This window comes from Rutidosis leptorrhynchoides, chromosome 2 (assembly GCF_046630445.1).
Source record: "Rutidosis leptorrhynchoides isolate AG116_Rl617_1_P2 chromosome 2, CSIRO_AGI_Rlap_v1, whole genome shotgun sequence".
NCBI lineage: Eukaryota > Viridiplantae > Streptophyta > Magnoliopsida > Asterales > Asteraceae > Rutidosis > Rutidosis leptorrhynchoides.
The window spans coordinates 491,192,757-491,198,340 of record NC_092334.1 but is presented as its reverse complement, the minus strand read 5'-3'; the positions used below and the strand labels follow the sequence as shown (position 1 = coordinate 491,198,340).

Below are 5,584 nucleotides of genomic sequence, written 5' to 3'. Positions count from 1 at the left end.
TAATGCGCCAGATTATGAAATCAAAGGACAAATTCTACACATGGTTACTAATCAATGCCAATTTAGTAGTGCGCCGAAGGAAGATCCAAATGAACATCTTTGTACCTTTAATAGGATCTGCATTCTATTTAAAATCCGAGAAGTGGAGGATGAACAGATATATCTCATGTTATTTCCCTGGACTTTAAAGGGAGAAGCCAAAGATTGGTTGGAATCGTTACCTGAAGGGGCGATTGATACATGGGACGTTTTAGTTGAAAAATTCTTAAACAATTCTTTCCGGCATCTAAAGCCATAAGACTTCAAGGAGAAATTGTTACGTTCACACAGAAACCAAATGAAACTCTATATGAAGCATGGACAAGATTTGGAAAATTATTGAGAGGATGTCCGCAACATGGTTTAGACACTTGTCAAATAGTACAAATATTCTACCAAGGATGCGACATCACAACAAGGAAAGACATCGATATAGCAGCTGGTGGTTCTATTATGAAGAAAACAGAAACTGATGCTTACAAAATTATTGATAACACTGCTTCCAACTCACATGAGTGGCACCAAAAAAAAGATATCGTTAGATCATCTAAAGCAGCTAGAGCCGATTCTAGCCATGACTTATATTCCATTTCTGCAAAGATTGATGCTGTAGAGAGACGAATGGAAAAGATGACTAAAGATATTCACTCAATACGAATTAGTTGTGAGCAGTGTGGAGGACCACATTTGACAAAAGATTGTCTCAGTATTGAACTAACAATGGAACAAAGAGAGAATGTTTCATACATAAACCAAAGGCCTGGAAATAATTATCAGAATAATTATCAACCGCCAAGACCAATCTACAATCAAAATTAGAATTATAACCGAAATGTTCCATACAACAATCAACAAGGTCCTAGTAATCAACAAGTATCCAATAATACTTACAATCAGCAAAGACCTAATTTTCAAAACAAACCACCACAAACCGATGATAAAAAGCCAAATTTAGAAGATATGATGACGAAGCTAGTTGAATCTCAAACGCAGTTTTTCACATCTCAGAAATAAACCAATGAACAAAATGCTCAAGCATTTAGAAATCAACAAGCTTCTATTCAAAATTTGGAACAAGAAGTAAGTAACCTAGCAAGGTTAATAGGTGAAAGAAAATCGGGAAGTCTACCTAGTGATACAAATGCTAACCCCCGAAATAAAACAGCTAAAGCCATTACCACGAGAAGTTGTATTACACTTAAACCACCTGAAATACCTGTAATTTCTGATGAAACTATTCCTACTCCACAAGAACCACAACCTGAACAAAATAAGGAAAAAGAACCGGTAGTTGAAAAGGTTAATGAAGATAACATAGTTAAGGCTAAACCTTATGTTAAACCATACCAACCACCACTTCCTTACCCGAGTAAAATGAGAAAAGAGAGACTTGAAGCCGAGCAATCCAAATTCTTGGATATGTTTAAATAGATAAATGTAAATCTTCCTTTCATTGATGTGATTTCAGGAATGCCTAGATATGCTAAATTTCTGAAAGATCTAATCACAAATAGAAAGAAAATGGAAGAACTCTCTGCTGTTACTATGAATGCTAATTGTTCTGCAGTGCTGTTGAATAAGATACCAGAAAAATTATCTGATCCAGGAAGTTTCACAATTCCATGTTTTCTGGGTAGTCTTAGTTCAATAGAAGCATTGGTAGACTTAGGTGCTAGTATAAATTTAATGCCGTATTCACTATACGCTAAACTAGACCTTGAAGAATTGAAACCAACAAGAATAAGTATACAACTAGCCGATAGATCAATAAAATATCCTAGAGGGATAATGGAGAACATGGTAGTTAAAGTTGGTACTTTAGTATTTCCAGTAGATTTTGTTGTTCTGGACATGGAAAAAGATTCTCAAGTTTCTCTCATATTAGGAAGACCATTCTTAAACACGGCTAAAGCAATGATAGACGTGTTTGGTAAGAAACTGACCCTAAGTATAGAGGACGAGAGTGTTACCTTTTCAGTTGATAGAGCAATGCAACAACTAAAATCTGCAGATGATACATGTTATTATATTCAAACTATAGATTCACATGCAGAATTATTAGAAGAATTTCCAGAATTACAAGGAACAGGAGAATGTTCTTTAGGAGAAGGAACTGAACTAATTGATGAAACTGAAATGTTAGCTACACTTATGGCCAATGGATATGAACCAACAACAGAAGAAATTCAAATGCTAAAAGAAGAAGACAGATATCGATATAAATCATCGATAGAAGAACCTCCGATATTAGAGTTAAAGCCACTTCCAAACCATTTGAAATATGCTTATTTACATGGTGAATTTGAATTATCTGTAATAATATCGTCTTCTCTTACTGAAAATGAAAAATCTCAACTCATTTCTCTGTTAAAAGCTCATAAACCAGCTATTGCATGGAAGATTCATGATATTAAAGGAATAAGTCCTTCGTATTGCACACATAAAATCCTTATGGAAGAAGGTCATAAAACGCATGTACAACGCCAAAGAAGACTAAATCCTAACATGCAAGATGTTGTTAAGAAAGAAATTATTAAACTGCTAGATGCAGGTTTAATTTATCCAATTTCTGATAGTCCATGGGTAAGCCCAGTTCAATGCGTGCCTAAAAAGGGTGGCATGACTATCATTACAAATGAGAAAAATGAGCTTATTCCTACTAGGACTGTAACAGGATGGCGTGTTTGTATTGATTATAGAAAATTAAATGACGCCACCAGAAAAGATCACTTTCCCTTACCTTTTATTGATCAAATGTTGGAAAGATTAGCCAGAAATAGTTACTATTGTTTTCTTGATGGTTTTTTCGGATATTTTCAAATTCCAATAGCACCCGAGGATCAAGAGAAAACCACATTCACGTGCCCTTATGGTACTTTTGCTTACAAACGCATGTCATTTGGACTTTGCAATGCCCCTGCAACCTTTCACAGGTGCATGATGGCAATTTTTCACGACATGATAGAAGAATGCATGGAAGTTTTCATGGATGACTTTTCAGTCTTCGGTGATACATTTGAATCATGTCTAGTTAATCTTGAACGAATGCTTATTAGATGCGAACAATCAAATCTAGTACTTAATTGGGAGAAATGCCATTTCATGGTTAAAGAAGGCATCGTTCTTGGACATAAAATTTCAAAGGAAGAAATTGAAGTGGATAGAGCTAAAGTAGATGTAATTGCTAAACTTCCACATCCCACCAATGTTAGAGGAGTTAGGAGTTTTCTAGGGCATGCCGGTTTTTACCGACGTTTCATAAAAGATTTTTCTACAATTGCCACTCCTATGAATAAACTCCTAGAAAAGGATGCTCCATTCATCTTTTCAGATGAATGTATCAAATATTTTAATATTCTTAAAGAGAAACTCACTAATGCGCTGATCATGATAACTCCAAATTGGAATCTACCGTTTGAACTAATGTGCGATGCAAGTGATTTTGCAATAGGAGCCGTTTTAGGACAAATGATTGAAAAACGATTTCAACCTATTTATTATGCTAGTAAGACGTTACAAGGAGCACAAACAAATTATACAACTACTGAAAAAGAACTCCTTGCTATTGTCTTTGCTTTTGACAAATTTTGATCATATCTCGTTCTAGCAAAAACGGTGGTCTATACCGACCATTCTGCTCTTAGATACCTATTTTCGAAACAATATGCCAAACCAAGATTAATCCGTTGGATCTTACTCTTACAAGAGTTCGATATTGAAATCCGAGATAAAAGAGGAGCAGAAAATCTCGCCGCTGATCATCTTTCTCGTCTTGAAAATCCTGAATTAGAAGTTCTAAATGAATCGGCCATACAAGACAACTTTCCTGATGAATATCTATTGAAGATAGATTATAATGAAATTCCATGGTTTGCAGACTATGCAAACTATTTAGTATGTGGATTCCTTGAAAAAGGATTGTCGTACCAAAAATGAAAGAAATTCTTTAGTGAAATAAAACACTATTTCTGGGAAGATCCACATCTGTTTAAAAGTTGTCCCAATGGAATAATACGCCGATGTGTATTCGGAGATGAAGCTAGTAAAATTTTAAAACATTGTCACACAGGACCAACAGGAGGGCATTATGGGCCTCAACTCACAGCAAGAAAAATTTATGATGCTGGATTCTATTGGCCTACAATTTTCAAAGACGCACACATTCTTTGCAAATCCTGTGATGCATGTCAAAGGGCCAGAAAAATAAGTCAACGTGATGAAATGCCACAAAATGTCATTCAAGTATGTGAAGTATTTGACATTTGGGGTATTGACTTTATGGGTCCATTTCCAAAATCTCATAATAATCTCTACATTCTCGTAGCCATTGATTATGTATCTAAATGGGCGGAAGCACAAGCTCTCCCAACTAATGATGCACGAGTTGTAGTCAACTTTTTAAAACGTCTTTTTGCAAGATTTGGAACACCGAAAGCTTTAATAAGTGATCGGGGAACTCATTTCTGTAATAACCAACTTGAGAAAGTTCTTAAAAGATATGGAGTAACTCATAAAACCTCCACTGCTTATCATCCACAAACAAGTGGACAAGTTGAAAATATTAACCGAGCTTTAAAACGTATTCTAGAGAAAACCGTAGGATCAAATCCGAAGGAATAGTCCATTAAATTAGAGGATGCACTCTGGGCTTTTAGAACAGCCTACAAAACTCCAATTGGTACCACACCTTTTAAACTCGTTTACGGAAAAGCATGTCATCTTCCAGTAGAAATTGAACACAAAGCATTTTGGGCTTTGAAGACATGTAATCTTGATTTACATGAAGCTGGACATCTACGGTTAAGTCAATTAAACGAATTAGAAGAATTAAGACAAGAAGCATACGAAAATTCGTTGATCTATAAGGAAAGAACGAAGAAATGGCATGATAAAAGAATCAGAAGTTCAAAAGAATTTAAAGAAGGAGACAGAGTTCTTCTTTTCAATTCACGATTCAAGCTATTTCCTGGAAAATTGAAATCAAGATGGTCTGGACCATTTATAGTCAAAAGAGTTTTCCCATACGGAACAGTAGAATTGATAAATTCAAATGGGATTGAATTTAAGGTTAATTGTCACAGAGTTAAACATTACATAGATAGTCCGATGGAAGTCGACAACGAAGTTAATCACAATTTCGACACCACAGCTAACTAAGTGTGGGGAGAATCAAGTCTTTAAAGGATAATATGTATTTCTGTTAGAGTTAGATTTTCTGTTTTCGTGTAGTTCTCGAAAATGGAACCCGAATGGTCTTTCCCTAGCAGACCCTAAAGAACTAGTCTTTTCCCCCCATTCTGAATTTTTATTTTTTTAGGTTTTGCGAGATGAAGACTTCCTGTGAATTAAACCATGGTCTAATGCTACACACTTTGATCACTAAACGTAATAATGACACCCTTCCAAGTGAAATAGTATCATTAATCAGAGGTAAATTGGACGGAGTAAGAAAAGAATCCAGATGCGAAAATAATAAGTTACAATTTGGTAAAGGAAAATCAAAATCCGCAGCAAAAAGGAGAGCACGACATCTTGAAAGATGTCA

At 35.3% G+C, this 5,584-nt stretch overlaps 1 non-coding gene across 1 annotated transcript; it reads right to left on the bottom strand.

Annotated features, from left to right (window-relative positions):
- Positions 1 to 297: 297 nt before the first annotated feature.
- On the bottom strand, positions 298 to 404 carry LOC139894971 (small nucleolar RNA R71). The gene has a single exon (XR_011775443.1). It is a non-coding gene; the product is annotated as a small nucleolar RNA R71 (small nucleolar RNA).
- Positions 405 to 5,584: the final 5,180 nt, after the last annotated feature.